Here is a 22647-nt window from a genome sequence, read left to right as displayed (position 1 = left end):
TAGAATGAATACATTTACATATTAATACATTAACAATGTATTCATATGAAGTACATTAGTAAATTTTGAATGAAAAAATTCACCTAGGAACTAAGAACTCAAACACAAGCACACAATAGATCAAAGAGAGAGAGAGAGAGAGTATGATCAGAATGACAATGTCATAATTAATGCAATGTCCAAGTACACTAGGAGTGCCTATATATAAAAGCCTCTAAGATACATCTAGAATGCCTCATAATAAACACCATGATAAGTCATACAACCAAGCACATGTCCATTAGATATGGGTTGTCCTCCATTAAGCACAAAAGTATGTGCAATGATGTGAGGATATGCCTACAAGGGTGTGACACGCAAAATAGTGTTGTAGACACCATGTGCTAAAATAGAGTTGCGTACTCCTGTGTTGTCTACATGACAACTCAAAAAGGTGTGAAAACTCCTAAGTGTCTCAGAAATAAAAATAATAAAATAATGCAAAATAATTAAATAATGCATAAACCTAAGTAAACTTAAGTAAGTGTAAATAATAAACTACATATTTACACCAACATCCCCCCTTAAATGCAACTTAGGGGAATGCCCTTAAGCTTATGAACAAGGATAAAGATGCATAATGGGTCCTAGATACTAGGCCATATTAGGTACCCATGTACATAATGAAGATGTAAATCTCTCATAAAGAAGGGAAAGAGGGAAAACCTCATGGAAAAAACCCTGCCCCAAAAAGAGAGATAAGTAAGGATGCATTGATGGATGGAGTAATCAAGACCTCCCCCATTACGACATACATCCTATATATACATAAGAGAATAAAAGAAGGAAGAGAGACTGAATAGGCTCCTGCCCCCCCCCCCCCTGCCCAAAAGAAGAAAGCGAGCAAGTGAAAGCCGCTCTGATGAAGAAGCTGGTCCAAGAATGTAGAATAGTGTTCCTCCCCTTACAAAGAAACAATGGGAAAGGTACACTCCTAAAGACGTGTGCTAGCCCTAAAACCTACTCAACTATCCCTGTGTTGATCCTGAAGTTCACCCCTTCCAACTGTGATGAAAAGAATGAATGCATATCTATCAAGGATGTTTGTTGAACCTTTTTGACTAAACCATCTATCTCCTCAACTAAAAAAGAGACCTCCACTAATTGTTGTTCATAATAAACCACAATCATGGCAACCTATAAAGATTGATCATGTAGAGAATGGACATGATGGTCAGAGTGAGCCCTCACAACAACTGTAGAAGAATCATCATCAATGAGAATATGTAAGTCCTCAAGTCTGTCTCCCAAGTCAAGTGAAGCTAGAGCTGGAAGATGAGATGTACCATGCTATGACGGACCTTTCACTATGGAAATGTAAGCACGTGGACTAAACTAATGTGACCTCTCACTGCAACTGTCGATAGAACCCCACGTGTCTAAACCTATTGAAGCACTATCGCTGGTGTCACTATTAGTTTCCACTATGTATGATGTGCGGAGAGGAGTAGAGGACAAGCTAGGATAACTTTTTTCAAAGTGAACATCCTTCTCCACAAAGATCTCATGTGTCTCTAGATCCATTACTCTGCAACCCTTCAAATTTTTTTCATAACCAATGAAGGTACAAGGCCTAGGTGTCGGTGCCTTGCAACTCCTAGAAGAAAGGTTTGCCCATGCTGGACAACCAAAGACTCTAAGGTGACTCACAACTAGTTTTCTACCATGCCATGCCTCAAAAGGTGTCTTGCCATCTAAGGTTGGATGAGGAGACCTAATAGGTATGTGAATAGCACTGCTAATGGCTTCAACTTCAAGTGTAGGATCAAGAGACTTGGCCTTAATCATGCAACTTGCCATGGTCTTGAGAGTCCTAATCCTCATAGCTACAACATCTATCTTGTGTAGACTAAATGTTGGTGAGTTCAGAAGATCAATCCCCTCAATTCCGCAAAAGTTCTTAAGTCTTTTGTCAACATATCCGTTGTCATTGTCCACTCTCAATACTTTGATGGCTTTCCTTGACTTGTGTTCAACATGAGCCTTGAAGTCTTGAAGCTTATGAACTACTTCATTCTTATGATGAAGGAAGAAGACCCAAGTGTGTCTCAAAAGGTCATCAACAAATATAAGTATGTAGTAGCCTTGGCTGACTGAAGTCACTACAAAGAGTCTTGCTAATACCATGTGAACTAGCCGAAAAACAACTGGAGCTCGAGAAGACATCCATTTATCATACCTCTCCTTGAGATTCATATCCACTGAACAAGATGAACATTGTCCCTTAGAAAAGCTGATATTTTTTAGATCTTTGACCATGTGTTTTGATCAAATTGATGAAGAGAGCGGAAGCCAAGGTGATCAAACGGCTCATGCCATAAGTTGATGTCTGAAGTAGAGTGAGTTAACAAGGCTTGAGAAGGACTCTTAGGCACAAAGTGGGAGAAGGAGTATACCCTCTTGTCATCATTAACTTTCCAAACTACTACCAATGAATCATCTTTAAGACTTTGCACCATCACTAAATCGGGAAGGAACTCAACCTTATGACCATCTCCAAGGTGAGTGATTTGGTAAACTGATAGGAGATTGGAGCTTAGATTTGGAACATAGAAAACATTTTTGAATTCCCCATCTTCCATTTCTACATGTTCTTTCCCTTCAATTTCCATCTTAGTATCATTTTCCATGAAGATGTGTGGTACCTTTGACTACTTCAATGAGGAAAAGTCTTCCTTTGAAGAACCCATGTGGTAAGAGGCACCTGAGTCAAGTATCCATTCTGAAGAAGAACTTGAGTTTGCCATAAGTGCTTGACCTTTACCCTTCGAAGAGGTAGGAGTAGAATCCTTGGAAGTACTTGGCACTTGAATCTTTTTCTTCTTGAGTAGATTTTCTAACTCATCGATTATTTTTGTCTTGCAGTGATGCTCGTCATGATTTGGCTTTTTGCAATATGCATAGAAGAGTTTGTCCATCTTTTCATTACTTTTGTTCTTGTTTGAAGAACTACCGCCTTGTTGAGACAAGGATTGTTATGTCTCAGATTGTGTTTTCTGCTTCCACTACTTCTTCTTGTTGTTGCTTTTCCCCGCTTGACTAGATTTGTGATCATCACTAGCCACAAAGGATTTGGTCTTAGATGACTTGAGAAGTCCAAAATCCACCAAGTGAGATTGGTCAACAATCAACATGTCTGCAAATCCATCAAAGGAAGGTTTCTAGTAAGGAGATCCCATGGTCAACCTACGAGTATTAAAACTTGAAACAAATTTGGTGTACTTAGAAGGTAGTTTCTTCAGGATGTGATGAATCAACCTATCATCCTTCATGGGATTTCCACAATCTTTTAGAAGTGCCCTATGCTCATTGACTTTGATGATGTAATCCTGAATTGTGTCATAATTCTTAGGATCCAAGAGAAGTATATTGTCTTCAATCTAAAATCCCTTTTCTTCATCCACTTTACCATACAACTATTCAAGTTTATCCCAAGCTTCTTTAGATTGTGAACAATTTTTAATGTTGAAGAGAAGATCGCTATGCACACAACTCCTGATAACACCTAAAGCCTGTCGATGTTGATTTTTCCAATCAATGAGTTCTTTAGCATCAGTAGATTTGTTAATTGTACCATCAATATAAAAACTATATCCTTTTCCCATTAATCTACTCCATGCAATATCTTTCCATGTAGAATAGTTGCATGAAATTAGAGGAGGACATTTAAAACCTATGATGTAGAAATGAAAAGAGCACAATAGAGAGACAAAAAAATAGAGTAAACACCCCCCCTTTTCACTCAATCAAAAGACCCCCCCAAAAAAGATGCTTTGGCACTTTATAAGTAGTGCGTTTACAATGGGCCACTTATCAAAATGAACAAATTGGACTTTCTAATTTTGCTTTTACAACTACCTTTTGAGGCTAAAATCTATCACTTAAGCACTATAGCTCAAATTTACAACATTTTTAAAAAATAATCAAAGCTTTACAATGCCAAAAATGGCCTAATTTTGTAAGTGAGAAGTTGGTCCCAAAAACCCTAGAATTTGACTTTAGATCTGGAAAACAGATGAAACAATACACACTTTCAAAAAAATAAAACATGAAAAAGTGACCAGATGTGCTCTTACAGAGCTTTTGAAGTTGCAAAATACAGGATTATGCAGATATAGTTGCCAAAAAATGAAATTTCTACAAAATCTAGGCACCAAAACTAGAAAAAAACACCACCACTAGAAAATTTAGGAAATTCTACCCAATTTCAAAATAAATTGCACCTGAATCAGAGTTTGGATGTCCAAGTTATGGGCTCGCAAAGTAAGGATGCCAAACTGAAAAGCAATCTAGAGAGGGGTCAAATAGGAAAATTACAAGTCTAAATTTGATGGTCAAATGGCCGTTAATACAGTTGTAAAACACTTGGTTTTGATGATCAAATAGGCATCAATTTTAACCTCAAGAATTGATGACATCAGCAAAAATTCCACGCCATGTGGTAATGTGGCAGCCGATCTGTCTATCCATACCGTACCAAATGAAACTTGGTGGGTGACATGTCAAGAACAGTCAGTGTACTGATGTGGCAAAGAGTTTGAGTTCCACAGGTGATGTGGCGATCCCAGATTGGATAACAGTGCTGATTGTCACTGTAGAGTCTCTGATTCTATGTGGCAAGTGAGGAGTAGACATGTGGTGCCAAATTCATTGCATGGGTGGGAGTTTAGAAAAATATGCCATGTGGCATAAAATGTGTGGCTGGGGGTTCTAAATTTGCGGGGTGCTAGAAAATAGAACTGTCGCCAGCTTTAACCACCATGCGGGCCCTGATCACTGAATGCTAGAGAATTTAATGCTGCGGATGCCAAAATATCACAATCAGTGGTACCAAAAAGAACTGAAGTCACCACAAAAAAATGTGGATCGCAGTCACGGCTAAAGATCAAAGGAAGCCAGATCAGCTTCAAACGCCCAGAAAATGCTGTAGTCGCTATGAATCCGCGATGCCAAAAAACTGAACAGCGGATGCCGGAGTTAAGACAGCAACACTGGATTTGTGACCACAAGCAAAAAAATCGTAAACAGCACTGGGATTATTTATAGTAGGAAAGTGCAGCAGACAGTGGAATACAGTGCTCAGAAATCACTAGTCGCAGGCGAGAAATGTAGTCACTATGCAGATGGTGGAAAACATCACATCGTCGGATTTCTGTCTGCTGAAAAACTTCACAGATGGCACTGAAAAATTGTCGCCAGAAAATGTCGAACCGAGATAAAGTTTGTGCACCAGATTAGAGAACACAGACACTAGAGGCAGAAGATCGCAGTTGCTAGGGAACGTAAAGCAGACACCCTAAAAGATGTCGTTTGGTTGCTACAATGTGCAGAGCACTGTCCAAATATGTCGCAGATTGCCAGCGAGAGATGCAGACCGTTAGAGTTCTTAACTTTAATCCCAAATTGGTGGGAATGTAGTCTGCAAACTATTTTTTAAAAAAATGCCACGAGTTGTAAACTAAATAGCCCACTAGAATTTAAACTTCATGATACTTAAGTGTTGATAATAAGTCATCATTCTTATTACCTATGGCACCATGTATTGTGATGGAAATTGGTATCAGAGCGATATATTCTTATTTTAAGATTTGTAATTTAATTTTTCAGATTTGAATTTCTCTGTTAATTTTCAAAACCATGTATTGTGATGGAAATTGGTATCAGAGCGATATATTCTTATTTTAAGATTTGTAATTTAATTTTTCAGATTTGAATTTCTCTGTTAATTTTCAAAATTATTTTTTCCGTTATATTTTTTTGTCAAATTTTCAAAAATTAATTTTGCCCTCTTGGGCACTAGTAGAGAAATTTTTTTTAATAGACTCGGGCCGTGACACCCTAGATCTACCATTTGGAAGTATATATTATTTGTCGCAAGGGGGGTCATACTGCACATAAATCTTGTAGAAGCCGTACTGTAGTCACAGAGGACCTACAACAACCCAATGGCACTTTCAAATCCCACCGAGCCTAGCCAGGTTGGCCACACACTTCTGGCCATATACCACGCTCGGCAGCCAATTCACTTTTGGCTTTTACTCCCTAGTTCAGACTTTTAAACAGCGCGCAAAGCGCTTCCTTGGTCAATGTGGGACTATTACTACAGATTTTGATGCCAAGAGTCCCTAGCCGAACCTCTCTCCTCTGGTGGTCATGATTCAAATTCTATCCATGACCACTGCTTTATGGGCACTGTATTCCACCGTCTCCTGCACTTTCCCACTGCAAATAATCCTAGTGTTGTTTGTAATTTTTCAGTTCGTGGTCACAGATCTGGCATCGCAGTCTTAACTCTGACACCCACTATTCAATTTTTTGGCAGCATAGATTCACAATGACTGCAGCATTTTCTAGGTGTTTGAAGCTGATCCAACGTCCTTTGATCTTTGGCCATGACTGTGACCCACATTTTTTGGTAGTGACTTCAATTCTTTTCGGCATTACTGACTGTGATATTTCAATATCCACAGTGTTAAATTCTCTGACATCTAGCAATCGAGACCCGCATGGTGGTTAAAACTAGTGACAACTCTATTTTTTGGCACCTCGCAAATTTAAAACCCTCGACTACACATTTCATGCCATGTGACGAATTTTTCTAAACTCCCACCAATGCAACGGATTTGGTGCCACATGTCTACACCTCACTTGCCACGTAGACTCAGAGACTTTGTAGTGATAGTCAATACTGTCATCCAATCTAGGATTGCCACATCAGCATGCTGACTATTCTTGACACATCACCCACCACATGTCATTCCGTATGGTACAGATAGACAGATCAGCTGCCATGTCACCAAATGGCGTGGAATTTTTGTTGACATCATCAATTCTTGAGATTAAAATTGATGCCTATTTTATCATCAAAACTAGGCATTTTACAATTGCATTGATGGCCATTTGACCATCAAATTTAGACTCATAGTTTTCCTGTCTGACCCCTCTCCAGATTACTTTTTAGTTTGGCAGCCTGACTTTGCGAGCTCATAACTTGGACATCCGGACATCGATTTAGGTGCAACTTTTTTTGAAATTGGGTAGAATTTCCGAGATTTTCTAGTGGTGGTGTTTTTTTCTAGTTTTGGTGCCTAAATTTTGTAGAAATTGCATTTTTTGGCGACTATACCTGCATAATCCTGCATTTTGCAACTTTAGAAGCTTTGTACGGGCACATCTAGTCAATTTTTCAAGTTCTTTTTTTTTTGAAACTGCATAATTTTTCATCTGCTTTCTAAATCTAAAGTTAGATTCTAGGGTTATGTGGAAAAATTTTTCACTTTCAGAATTAGGCCTTCTAAGGCATTGTAAAGCTTTGATTAGTTTTCAAAAATGTTGAAATATGAGCTACAGTGCTTAAGTGATAGATTTTAGCCTCATAAGGTAGTTGTAAAAGAAAAATCAGAAAGTCCACTTTGTTCATTTTGATAAGTGGCCCATTGTAAACACACTACTTATAAGGTGCCAAAGCATCTATTTTGGGGGGGTCTTTTGATTGAGTGAAAAGGGGGGGTGTGTACTATGTTCTTGTGTCTCTATTTTGTGTTCTTTTCATTTTTGCATCATGGGTTTTAAATGTCCTCGTCTAACTTCATGCAACTATTCTACATGGAAAGATATTGCATGGAGTAGATTAATGGAAAGAGGATATAGTCTTTATGTTGATGGTACAATTACCAAACCTAATGATGCTAAAGAACTCATTGATTGGCAAATTCAAGACCGACAAGCTTGAGGTGTTATCAAGAGTTGTATACATGGGGATCTTCTCTTTCACATTAAAAATTGTTCAAAATCTAAAGAAGCTTGGGATAAACTTGAACAGTTGTATGGTACAGTGGATGAAAAAAAAGGATTTCAGATTGAGGATGATCTACTTCTCTTGGATCCTAAGAATTATGAAACAATTCAAGATTACATCATTAAAGTCAATGAGTATAGGGCCCTTCTAAAATATTGTGGAAATCCCATGAAGGATGACAGGTTGATTCATCACATCCTGAAGCAGCTACCTTCTAAGTACACCAACTTTGTTTTGAGTTTTAATACTCATAGGTTAACCATGGGATCTGCTTACCAAAAGCCTTCCTTTGATGGATTTGTAGATATGTTGATTGTTGAACAATCTCACTTGGTGGATTTTGGACTTCTCGAGTCATCAAAGACCAAGGCCTTGGTGGCTAGTGATGATAAAAAATATAGTCAAGAGGGGCAAAGAAACAAGAAGAAGAAGCAGTGGAAGCAACAAACAAAATCTAAAACATAACAATCCTCCTCTCAACAAGGCAATTCTTCTCCAAACAAGAAGGGAAGTAATGAAAAGAAGGACAAAATCTTTTGTGCATACTACAAAAATCCAAATCATGAAGAGCATCATTGCAAGACAAAAATAATTGACGAATTAGAAAACCTACTCAAGAAGAACAAGATTCAAGTGCCAGGTACTTCAAAGGATTCTACTCCAACCTCCTCAAAAGGTAAAGGTCAAGAACTTATGGCAAACACAAGTTCTTCAGAATGGATGCCTGACTCAGGTGCCTCTTACCATATGGGTTCTTCAAAGGAAGACTTTTCTTCATTGAAGCAGTTAAAGGTACCACACATCTTCGTCGGAGATGATGCTAAAATGGAAGTTGAAGGGAAAGGACATGTAGAAATGGAAGATGGGAAATTCAAAGATGTTCTCTACATTCCAGATCTAAGCTCCAATCTCCTATCAATTTACAAAATCACTCACCTTGGAGATGGTCATAAGGTTGAGTTCCTTCTCGATTCAGTGATGGTGTGAAGTCTCAAAGATGATTCATTGGTAGCAGTGGGAAAAGTCAATGATGACAAGAGGCTTTATCCCTTCTCCCACTTTGTGCCTAAGAGTCCTTCCCAAGCCTTGTTAACTTAGTCTACTTCACAAAACAACTTATGTCATGAGTAGTTTGGTCACCTTGGCTTTTGCTCTCTTTAGAAACTTTTCTCAAAATGCATGGTCAAAGGTCTATGCAACATCATTTTTTCTAAGGGAGAATGTTCATCTTGTTTGGTGGATATGAATCTCAAGGAGAAGTATGATAAAGGGAAGTCTTCTTGAGCTCTAGTTGTTCTATAGCTAGTTCACATGGTATTAGCAAGACCCTTTGCAATGACTTCAGTTAGCCAAGGCTGCTACATACTCACATTTCTTGATGACTTTTTGAGATTCACTTGGGCCTTCTTCCTTCATCATAAGAATGAATTGGTTCATAAGCTTCAAGACTTCAAGACTCATGTTGAACACAAGTCAAGAAAAGCCATCAAGGTATTAACGGTGGACAATGAGAATAGATATGTTGACAGAAGACTTCAAAAATTTTGCAAAATTGAGGGATTGATCTTCAAAACTCACCAGCATTTTGTCTGCACAAGAAAGATGTTGCAACTATGAGTATTAGGACTCTTAATACCATGGCAAGTTGTATGATTAAGGCCAAGTCTCTCGATCCTACACTTGAAGCTGAAGCTATTTGTAGTGCTACTCTAATACTTAATAGTTCTCCTCATCTAGCCTTAGATGGAAAGACTCCTTTTGAGGCATGGTGCAGCAGAAAAACCAGTTGTGAGTAACCTTAGAGTCTTTAGTTGTCCAACATGGGAAAACCTTTCTTCCAGGAGTTGCAAGGAACTGACACCTAGACCTTGTACCTTCATCGGTTATGAAGACAATGTGAAGGCTTACAGACGTATGGATCTAGAGACACATAAGATCTTTGTGGAGAAGGATGTTCACTTTGAGGAAAGTTGTCCTAGCTTATCCTCTAATCCTCTCCACACATCATACATAGTGGAAACTAATAGTGACACCAGCAATAGTGCTTGAATAGGTTCAAACATGTGGGGTTCTATTAATAGTTACAGTGAGAGGTCACATCAGTCTAGTCCACATGCTTACATTGCCATAGTGAAAGGTCCATCACAATATGGTACATATCTTCTTTCATCTCAAGCTTCAGTTGACTTGGGAGACAGACTTGAGGACTTACATCTTCTCATTGATGATGATTCTTCTACAGTTGTTGTGAGGGCTTACTCTGATCCTCATGTCCATTTTCTACATGATCAATCTGCATAGGTTGGCATGATTGTGGATCCTTATGAACAACAATTAGTGGAGGTCTCTTTGTCAATTGAGGAGACAAATGGTTTAGTGGAACAGGTTCACTAGACATCCTTGACCAATTTGCATTCATTCTTTTCAGCATAGTTGGAAGGGGTGAACTTCAGAATCAGTATAGGGATACTTGAGCAGGTTTTAGTGCCACCATACATCTTCAGGACTGTACCTTTTCCTTTGTTTCTTCCTAAGGGGAGGAACACTATTCTGCATTCTTGGACCAACTTCTTCATTAGAGTAACTTTCACTTGTCGGCATTCTTGTTTTGGGGGGGGGAGCCTATTCTATCTCTCTTCCTTCTCTTATTCTCTTATGTATATACTAGATTTATGTCGTAATGGGGGGAGGTCTTGATTACTCCATCCATCCATGCATCCTCTTTTATCTCTCCTTTTGGGAGAGGTTTTTTCCCATGAGGTTTTCCCTCTTTCCCCACTTTATGGGAGATTGTATTTTCATTATGTACATGGGTACCTAATATGGCCTACTAGCTAGGACCCAATTATAAGATTGTGGTGACTGATTAGGAAATTACTATACATACTTCATAATTAATATATAATTATTTTTTTTGGTACTATTCGCCATTCATAGAATTTTTGTTGGTACTATTCGCCATTCTTAGATTTGCCACTAAAGTTATGGCTAATTATGGGTGACATGTTATAACCCTAAGGTGGTTTAATACTTGTATAAAAAGGTTTAGATCCTTAATCAATTTTAAATGACCAGGTAAAGCTGTCTTGACAGCTTTAGCATTCTCCATAGAGAAACGTTGCAACACCTTCTCAACATAATCAGCCTGAGATAGCGTTAATGTTCTGTTCTTCCTATCTCTGCAAATCTTCATACCAAGGATTTTTTTTGCTGCCCCCAAATCCTTCATAGCAAATGCATGTGCTAACTGGCATTTCAGCCCCTTAATATGATCCATGTTAGACCCAGCTATAAGCATATCATCAACATATAAACATAAAATAATGTAGCTATCATCATCCAACCTCTTAAAATAAACACAATAATCTGAATGACACCTGTTATAGCCATGCCCATGCATAAACCTATCAAATTTTAGATACCATTGTCAAGGTGCTTACTTCAAGCCATATAAACATTTCTTCAATTTGCACACTAAGTTCTCCTTAGCTTTGACCTCAAATCCCTATGGCTGAGCCATATAAATTTCTTCATCCAAATCACCATGAAGGAAGGCTATTTTAACATCCAGCTTCTCTAAATGAAAATCTTCAGTAGCCACAAAACTTAAAATAGTACAGATAGAAGTCATTTTAACAATAGGAGAAAATATCTCATCAAAGTCAATTCCCTTTTTCTATGTAAATCCTTTTACAACTAACCTGACCTTAAATATTTTCTTACCTCCTTCTTCTTCTTTCAACCTATAAACCACTTATTCTGTAAAGCCTTTTTACCTGCAGGCAACTTGCAGAAATCCCATGTCTTATTCTTCAGCAAAGAGCCCATTTCATCTTTTATTGCAGACTCCCACTAAATCTTAGTATCCACCTGCACAGCTTCATCATAGCTTTTAGGTTCACCATCATTAGTAAGTAAAATAGAATACAAAGAGGGAGAAAATCTTTGTGGAGGCCTAATTTTCCTTGTTGATCATCTAAAATTCACTGGTGTGTGTGGTATTTGTTCTTGCAGTTGTTGCGCATCATGAGGAATGGCTGAAATAATAGATTTTGGAGTATCATCTAGCACTACATAATCATCTTCTTTCTTCTCATGTTTCTGCTATAGATCTTTGTACAATACTTTCTCATTGAATATGATAGCTTGAATTCTAACAATTTTATGATTTTCAAAATCCCAAATCCTATAACCAAATTCATTAATGCCATATCCAACAAAGGCACATTTCTTTTATTTTGCTTCTAGCTTGGTTCTATTTTTAGAGTCTATATGACCAAAAGCTTCACAACTAAAGGTCTTGAGAATAGAAGAACTCGCCTTCTTACCAGTCCATGCCTCCTTTGGAATACCATAGCTCAAAGGAGTAGAGGGACCTCTATTAATCAAATATAATACATTATTGATAGCCTCCATCCACATGTGTAAGGGAAACACATCATGCAACCTCATGCTCCTTTTACACTCCATTATAGTCATGTTCATGCGTTCAACCACTCCATTTTCTTGTGGAGTTCTTGGAACAATTTTCTATCTACGAATACCATTAGAGGAGCAATAATCTTCAAATTCATGACTACAATACTCACCACCATTATTAGATCTGAGACATTTTAATTTCTTACCGATCTCATTTTCAACCAAGCATTTCCATTTCTTAAAAGTTTGAAATACATCAGATTTCTATCTAAGGAAATAAACCCATACTTTTCTAGTTGCATCATCAATAAATGTAACATAATAATGAGAGCCACCAAGTGAAGATACCTGAGCTGGTCCCCATACATCTGTATGCACAAGCTCTAATTTCTCCTTTTTGTTTTCCTTCCCAATATTTACAAAACTCACTCTCTTTTGTTTTCCATACACACAACTTTCACAAAAATCCATATTAACACATTTCAAACCTGGTAAAACTTTCTTTGAATGAAGTACTTTCATACCTTTCTCACTCATGTGCCCAAGTCTGTTGTGCCACAGTGATGTCTACGTTCACCCAATCCCTGGGCTATGTCCACCAAAGAGCAAGTCTAATATTATTACAATCCAATGATTACAACCTAATTACAATCTATAATCCCTTATAGCCCAATATCGCCACAAGAAGCAATTTTGCATCACAACATAATGAGTTATGTATTTATTGTTGGTGGGGCAGCCATGAGCTAGGTTTCTAGGTTAGAAAAGATTAATGCTCTATCCACTATAGAGGCAGCCAAGGAGATGATATGGCTTCAATTGTTCTTGGAAGAATTGGGACATCCTCAGAAGGATAATTATTTATTCACAAATAGTTAGATTGCCATTCATCTTGCAAAGAATTCAGCTCTGCATTCTAAGACCAAACACATATAGTTGCAGTACCATTTCATTTGGTCAGTTTTGGAGTATGGATAGTTAAAGCTAGAGAGGATACATACCAATGACAATCCAGCAGATATGTTGACAAAGGTTGTAACATGAGAGAAGCTGAACTCCTCTTTAGCTTTGGTTGGTCTTTTAGACTGAACATGAATAAAAGAATAGCAGAGTCTAGGGTGGTTTGATTTAGTGGGAGCCCCATGTGGTAGTGGTATTGCTACAAGATCAATCTCCAAGTGGGAGATTATTGTTTAGTGTGGAGCCTGATTAGTCCCCAAGTGGGAGATTGTTAGATTGTGGTGACTGATAAAGAAAGTACTATACATACTTCATAATTAGTATATAAAAAATTATTTTTGGTACTATTTACCATTCATAGAAATTTTTTTGGTACTATTCACCATTCGTAGATTCACCACTGAAGTTATGGCTAATTATGGCTGACATGTTATAACCCTAAAGTGGTTTAATACTTGTATAAAAGGGTTTTGGGTTGGGTATTTTTTCATTATGTTGTGATGCAAAATTACTTCTTGCAGTGGTATTGAGCTATAAGGGATTACAGATTGTAATTAGGTTGTAATCACTGTATTGTAATAATATTGAACTTGCTGTTTGGTGGATGTAGCCCAAGGATTGGGTGAACCACATTAAAACTTGGTGTCTTGTGTTCATTTCTGTGTGTTTTATTATTTTCTGTTATTGGTTATATTTGCATGTAGTTTTTATTTATTTCTGTGGTTTATCCTAACAAGATTATGCATCTTCATCCTAGGTCATAAGCTTAAAGGTGTTCCCCTAAGTTACACTTAAGCGGGGGTGTTGGTGTAAATAAGTATTTACTTATTACACTTAAGTTTACTTAGGTTAATGCATTAGTTTATTATTTTACATTATTTTATTATTTTTATTTGTGAGACACTTAGGAGTTTGCACACCTTTTGAGTTGTCATGTAGACAACACAGGAGTACACAACTCTATTTAAGCACATGGTGTCTACAAAACTTTTTGGCATGTCACACCCTTGTAGGCTTATGTTCACATCACTACACTTACTTCCGTGCTTAATGGAGGATAACCCATATCTGGTGGACATGTGCTTGGTTGTATGACACATCATGATGCTGATTACTAGCCATTCTAGATGTATCTCAGAGGCCTTTATATACATGGAATCCTAATGTAATTTTACATTAAATTACATTTTACATTGAATGACATATTGAATTCATTGTCATTTTGGTCATACTCTCTCTCTCTCTCACTCTTTGGTCTACTGTGTGCTTGTGTTTGAGTTCTTAGTTCCTAGATCAATTTTTCCCTTAGGCAAATTCTTACATGGTATCAGAGCAATAATTTTTGTGACAACTCATCATTTAAGATAAATGGTATCATTCTTTTATGTAAGAATGTATTTGAGTTTCACCATGTAAGAATTTTTCTAAGGGAAAAATTCACCCAGGAACTAAGAACTCAAACACAAGCACAACTGTAGATAAAAAATGGATATGATCAATTAATCAGAGTATGTCTGAATACATTGCTCTGTTTAGAATGTGATGTTCAAACACACTAGGAGTGCCTATATATAAAGGCTGCTAAGGAAGCACTTAGAATGTTTCTAGAAACAACCAGAAGATAAGACAACTAAGAACCTTATCCAACATTCTAGATGAATGGATAAGAATGACAAAGTATCACATGTGTATAGAAGATTCCTGTGTTGTAGACACCACGTGCTTAAAAGAGGTGGGGACCCTTGTGATATCAACATGACAACTCACAAGAGTGCACAAACTCCTAAGTGTCTCACAAATAAAATAATGTAAAATAAATAAATAATGCATTAACCTAAATAAACTTAAGTGTAATAAGTAAATACTTGTTTACACAAACACCCCCCCTTAAGTGCAACTTAGGGGAATGCCCTTAAGCTTACGAACTAGGATGAAGATGCATAATGGGTCCTGACTACTAGGCCATATTAGGTACCCATGTACATAATAAAAATGCAAATCTCCCATAAAGCAGGGAAAGAGGGAAAACCTCATGAAAAAAAACCTCCCTCAAAAGGAGAGAGAAATAAGGATGCATCAATGGATGGAGTAATCAAGACCCCCCCATTATGACATACATCTAGTATATACATAAGAGAATTAGAGAAGGAAGAGAGACCGAATAGGCTCTTCCCCCCCAAAAAAAGAATGCCAACAAGTGAAATTTACTCTGATGAAGAAGCTAGTCCATGAATGCAGAATAGTGTTCCTCCCCTTAGGAAGAAAAAATGGCAAGGGTACACTGCTAAAGATGTATGGTGTCCCTAAAACTTGCTCAAGTATCCCTGTACTAATGCTAAAGTTCACCCCTTCCAATTGTGCTGAAAAGAATGAATGCAGATTTGGCAAGGATGTCTATTGAACCTATTCCACTGAACTATCTATCTTCTCTACTAACAAAGAGACCTCCACTAATTTTTGTTCATAAGGATCCATAATCATGCCAACCTATGAAGATTAATCATGTAGAGAATGGACATGAGGGTCAAAGTGAGCCCTCACAACAATTGTAGAAGAATCATCATCAATGAGAAGATGTAAGTCCTCAAGTCTGTCTCCCAAGTCAACTAAAGCTGGAGCTGGAAGATGAGATTTACCATGTTGTGATGGACCTTTTACTGTGGTAATATAAGCATGTGGATTGGACTCATGTGACCTCTCACTACAACTATTGATAGAACCCCACATGTCTGAACCTGTTGAAGCACTATCGTTGGTGTCACTATCAATTTCCACTGTGTATGAAGTGTAGAGAGGAGTAGAGAACAAGCTGGGAGAACTTTCCTCAAAGTGAACATCCTTCTCCACAAAAATATCATGTGTCTCTGGATCCATAATTCTGTAAGCCTTTACATTGTCTTCATAATTGATGAAGGTACAAGGCCTAGGGGAGGCAGCTTTGTAGCTAATTTTCACCAAATGAGCATTTTGAATGCAATGGTGAGGTCAAATATGATGCTGGACACTCCCAATTTTTTTCATACTCCAGATTCGGGCTGAGGTGATGAAGCAAGCGTGGTCTCGAATGGCTATGTGATGAGAAAATCTCCAAGTTGTTCTGATACCATGTGAACTAACTAAAGAATAAATGGAGCTTGAGAAGACTTCCCTTTATCATTCTTCTCCTTGAGATTCATATCCATGGAACAAGATGAACATTCTTCCTTAGAAAAGTTGATATTAGGTAGACCTTTGACCATGCATTTTGAGCAAAGTTGCTAAAGAGAGCAGAAGTCAAGGTGACCAAACCGCTCATACCATAAGTTGATTTGTGAATGAGAGTGAGTTAACAATGCTTGGGAAGGACTCTTAGGCACAAAGTGGGACAAGGAGTAAAGCCTCTTGTCATCATTGACTTTCCCCACTACTACCAATGAATCATCTTTGAGACTTCACACCATCACTGAATCTAGAAGGAACTCAACCTTATGACCATTTCGAAGGTGAGTGATTTGGTAAACTGATAAGAGATTAGAGCTTAGATTTGGAATGTAGAGAACATCTTTGAATTCCCCATTTTCCATTTCCACATGTCCTTTCCCTTTAACTTCCATTTTAGTATCATCTCCCATGAAGATGTGTGGTACCTATGACTACTTTAATGAAGAAAAGTCTTCGTTTGAAGAACCCATGTGGCAAGAGGCACTTGAGTCAAGAATCCATTCTGAAGAACTTTTGTTTACCATAAATGCTTGACCTTTACCTTTTAAAGAGGTAGGAGTAGAATCCTTGGAAGTGCCTCGCACTTGAATCTTGTTCTTCTTGAGTAGATTTTCTAACTCATCGATTCTTTTTGTCTTGCAATGATGCTCACCATGATTTGGCTCTAATCATGCAACTTGCCATGGTCTAGAGAGTCCTAATACTCATAGCTACAAAATTTGTCTTGACATTTGTCTTGTGCGGACTGAATGCTGGTGAGTTTTGAAGATCAATCCCCTCAATTTTGCAAAAGTTCTTAAGTCTTTTGTCAACATGTTCTCATTGTCTGCCCTTAGTACTTTGATGGATTTCCCTGAGTTGTGTTCAACATGAGTCTTGAAGTCTTGAAGCTTATGAACTAATTCTTTCTTATGATGAAGGAAGAAGACCCAAGTGAATCTTGAAAAGTCATCAACAAATATAAGTATCTTTTCCTACTTTAGTAATATTAGTTTGAAATATGATGGAATACAGTGCCCATAAATCAGAGGTCATGGGCAGAATTTGAATCACGAATGCTCTTCAAAGAAATCATCAGTTTGGTCATCTTCCCTAAGGATGTGTGGATTTTGCTTAATTTCCTGTGGTGGCTTTGATACCATATAAGAATTTTCCTAAGGGAAAAATTCAAGATTTTCGAGTTATAGAAAAATTAAGAAACAAAGATCTCAAACCACCTAGACCAATGTGTAGATCATGAAATCCTACCCCAAAACAAAAAAAAATTGCTTGCAAAAAGGAGTTCGTGTGAGGAAGATATCACTGTTTGAAAATTGTTGTTGCTATTATTTTTTCTAAATTGCCGCTGTGCTTCCAAGAAACAAATGACTCTAGATTTTGCCTAAGATGTCCTATTTGGATGAAACAAAATCTGATCTGGGGGTTTTTGGACCTTCTAAATGTGATGCAATTATCAGATTTGCACCAACAAGCTTTAATGTTCACCTACAAAAAATCTCTCCTATGCTCCCATGGCCAAAAAATTTCTAGAAAATAATGTAGATTCAAAAAATAGCAAAGATGCAGATGAAAAAAGTAGATCTGAAATGATCATACCAATTTTGGAAATCAGTCCTTTGGGTGCCAGTTTGCAAAAAAAAATTTTTCCTCACAATCAACTTGGGCCTAGGTTAGGTAGCTTTCTAGCTGATTTTCACTGGTTCGGCATTCTAGATGCAATGGCAAGGTTAGATCTGGCTCTAGACACTCCTAATTTCTATAGCACTCTGTATTCTAGTTGAGGTGATGAAGCAAATGAGGTCTAGAATGGCTATGTGATGAGAAAATCTCCAAGTTGCTCTGATACCATGTAAGAATTTTCCTAAGGGAAAAATTCACCTAGGAACTAAGAACTCAAATACAAGCACACAGTAGAACAAAATAAATAGAGTATGATCAAAATGATGATATTAATTCAATAACTGGTTGAGAGTACACTAGGAGTGCCTATATATAAAGGCCTCTGAGATAAATCTAGAAAGCCTCGTAATTAGCCCCATGATGTGTTATACAACCAAGCACATGTCCACCGAATATGGGTTATCCTCCATTAAGCATGGAAGCAAGTGCAGTGATGAGAGGATAAGCCTACACGTGACATGCAAATCAATGTTGTAGACACCATGTGCTAAAATAGAGTTGCGTACTCCTATGTTGTCTACATGACAACTCATAAAGGTGCGCAAACTCCTAAGTGTCTCACAAATAAAAATAATAAAATAATGCATAAACCTAAGTAAACTTAAGTGAGCATAATAAGTAAATACTTATTTACATCAACACTTACGAACATCATCATCTCCCTTAATATAACACTTGCATCTAAATATTCTAAAATACTTTATTGATGGTGATTTACCAAAACATAATTCATAAGGTGTTTTCCTCATAGCTTTTATGATCTATACTTTTTTCATAGTGTACATAGTTGTATTGAATTCTTCCCTCTGAAATGTGTTGGATACATCATTCTTAAACAACATTGCTCTTGTTGCTTTTTCTACTAATCTATTTCTTGTTTTTGCAATCCCGTTATGTTCAAGTGTTCTAGGTGAATGTAATTGTCTCTTGATTCCATTCTCTTCACAAAACATATTAAACTCTCTAGAGGTGAACTCTCCTCCTTTATCTAATTTCAAACATTTTATCTTAAAAACAAATTCATTCTCAATTGTATTCTTAAATATCTTAAACTTCTCAAAAGTTTCACACTTCTCTTTAAGAAATTCTACCCACATCATTCTAGTGAAATCAACAACAAAATTCATCAAATACCATTCACCATATAATCCTCTTTTTCTAGAGGGACCGCTTAGATCTATGTAAACAATCTCCAACTTCTCTATGGTTGTGAACTTATTTCAAGGAAATGATACCTTCTTCTTCTTAGCCAAAATATATTCTCTGTAGATAACATTAGTATGCTTTATTATCTTAGGAAAATCTTTTACTACAAACACGCAACTAATTTTTGCAAAATTATCAAAGTTTATATGAAAAAATCTCCTATTCCATAACCAACTATTATCCATTTTAGCAACCAAACATGTCATTTCAATGTGATTCACAAAAACACATTACCCCTGGACCTATTTCTAGTTCTAATCATCTTACCCACTTCATCCTTGATAGTGCAAGTCTTTTCTATCTATGAATTTTAATTGATACGCTTTGTCCACCAATTGTCCAACACTCAATAAATTATACTTTAATTCATTTAAAAAAAAACATCATTAGTGTTAGTTCTCCCATCTAAAGTAATGGATCTAGTACCTATAATATGAGAGGATGAGTTGTTCCCAAATTTAACAAACTTATTCATATCACCAATCATGTGATCTAAACAACCATTGTCTATTATCTAATCAAATTTCTTTTCAATTTGGGAAACTAGAGCCTTTTGTTCTCTAATTTCTATATCAAGATCATCATTCTTAATAGCTACAAATCCTAGCTCATCATCACTTTCACTTTGACCTTTTTCATTAGATTCATCTTCTTCATCAGCATAGAAGCATTTCCTAGGTCTCCTAGGATTGAACTTTACCTTATAATTTTTCTCTCTTTTAGCACATTTAGATGCATAATGACAAAACTCATTATGTGTCCAACATTTAAATATATGATTACCATATTTTCTCTTCTCACAAGAAGTGGTATACCTTGTTCAATCTTCTTGTTCTCAAAGTTTTGCTATACTAGAAAACTTTCCATGTGTACTTGAGCTTCTAGACAAGCTTGTTTGAACATTCAACGTGCTAAAAGATGTCTCTACTATTTTAAGTTCTCTTGACTATCTCATACCTACTTCTGTTACTTCCAATCTTCTAAGCAATATTTCCCTAGTAAACTACTTAGTACATGCTATAAGTAGTTGAGTCATCTGAGCTACTTGCCTGAATTGTACTATCAAACTCTTCAAGATCTTCCATGCATCCTCATCTTCTTCCTTCTTTCCACCATATGTCTTGATTCCTAGAACAATCTTTAATATTCTATCAATACATCTTCTTACATACTCATCTTTCTATTAGAATTCTTTTACAATAACTTGGGGGGGGGGGGGGGGGGGGGGTGTTGGGTGGTGAATCAGTTATTCAAGGTCTAGATGTACAAATAAAACTTTTCACTATTTTGTGCACCCATAAAAATTTCCTATTAATGCATGCATTCATTGTGTGTTAACCAAAACTAATATGTTACTCTAACATTAACATGTAGAAATGTAAAGCATAAAACACAACATATCCATAAGCACACTTGACATAATGATTTGACATCGAAACCCCATTTGGGAAAAACCATCAGTAACATGCTACTCCTTTTTCACTCTTATGAAGTGATGCCCTATTAAAAACCAACCCTATTAAATCTTATAACACACACTATTAAATGTGACCTAGTTAAGGGATTTCAATTACCCTATTAAAAGTGAGCCTTGTTAGAGGACTTTTGGTCATTCACTTTGAATGCCACCCTATTAAATGATTTTCCAATGACTTTTAACTCAACCTTTCTCCAAAGTATTTACCCTAATCTAATAAAATTGTTAGTAAGTAATATTAGAGCTTTGATCTAATACTTGAACATACAACATTACTTGTAAATTATAGATCACTATTCAGTCCTCAACTCTACTTGGCTTCCAATATTTGCATCTCTTATAGCTTGTTCACCGTTCAAGAATTCATCCTCTTTAAGCCTTTTTGCTTAGTTCGCAATTGCAGACTTCTTTTCTTGGGTCACTTGATTAAGCAAACCCTCTTCCTTCTCCTTGTCAAAATTTCACTTCAAAAACTATCCAACCTCAATCCAACATTGCTTCATGACTAAACATCCCTACATATAGGAAATTAGAACTCTTTTCCCATTCATTATCCATCTTAAAAATTAGGGTTTTGATGGATTAGGTAAGATACAATGTATCTACCCCATATCTTGTCTTCTCTAGAAACTTATCCTAGAATCCACATGAATTCACCTTCAAAATAGTTTACATAAGTTTCTATGCCTCTAGCTCATCAATTTTATCTTTCTTCTGATTCACAAGTTTTGAGAGAAAAAAATTTTCAGCTTTTATGCGGTGAATCTTCAATCTTTTTCATGATGTAGCAACTTGACATTATAAATTTACTAATGCTTACCACATACTGTATTTCTTGACATCTACTATAAAATCACTTGGAATCAACTAGATTTTATTAGTGCTTGGCATCAACTTAAAATCACTCAGCATCTACTAACTTTCTTAGCATCCAGTAGAAATTGCTTTCACTCGGCTCCAACTAACTTTTTTCTTGGATTGGGCTAAGTTTTCTCGGCACCTTCTATCAACTTGGCCAAGCTCAGCAAATGATATTTGTTCAAGCTTTTTCTTTTAAACTTTCTACGTGTAACCAATCATTTTGTAACCTCAAAGTAGATCATCAATACATTATGTTATCAATGACTTAACTAATTCTTGCACTTAAATATATAATCATAACTCAACCTTTCTCTAGGTACTTTTGGTACATCTTGTTGATCAAATCCTCCTCATCAATCAACTAAGTGATAGTGCTTGAAACATATAAGTAATTGTCTTACCAACATGTGGTAGGTTTGACATCAATGACAAAACAATGATTGAAATCACTTCTTCAATAGTTCTCTTACTCAAATGATCTTTTTAATCATATATCAACAATCTCCTTGTTAGGCATTGATGGAAAACCAAATTGATCAACCAATAAAACAAATGATGAACATCTTGTTATATCAAACTAGCTAGGTTAAAATAGTAAGGCAATACCAAAAAGAAATCTCGTGAATAATACTTCTCCCTCTGTGAACAAATCCTTCTTAGGTTACAAAATATAACTCAAGACTTCTCCCTTTGAGTTCTTTCTTATATGATTTTTTTCTTGTCATGGATGAATAGAATATCTAAATATCTCTATTTTTCTTTCTGATTTCTCCCTCTTTATTGCCATCAGTCTTCTAATCTTTAGATGATGAACTCTTCTTTCTCACTTGATTATCTTTTTTGGTCATCTGATCATCTCCCTCTTGATCAATAAGCTCTTGATCAATTTACTGTACATTCTCCCTCTTGATAAATAAGCACTTGATCAGTTTACTATAAATTCTCCCTCTTTGCCAACAATGCCAAAGCCATATACTTAACACTTGACATCTTTATATATGCAGAT

The sequence above is a fragment of the Cupressus sempervirens genome, chromosome 8, assembly GCF_028749045.1.
Source record: "Cupressus sempervirens isolate cs-2001-9-10 chromosome 8, ASM2874904v1, whole genome shotgun sequence".
Lineage (NCBI taxonomy): Eukaryota > Viridiplantae > Streptophyta > Pinopsida > Cupressales > Cupressaceae > Cupressus > Cupressus sempervirens.
This window is presented reverse-complemented; position numbering follows the sequence as displayed.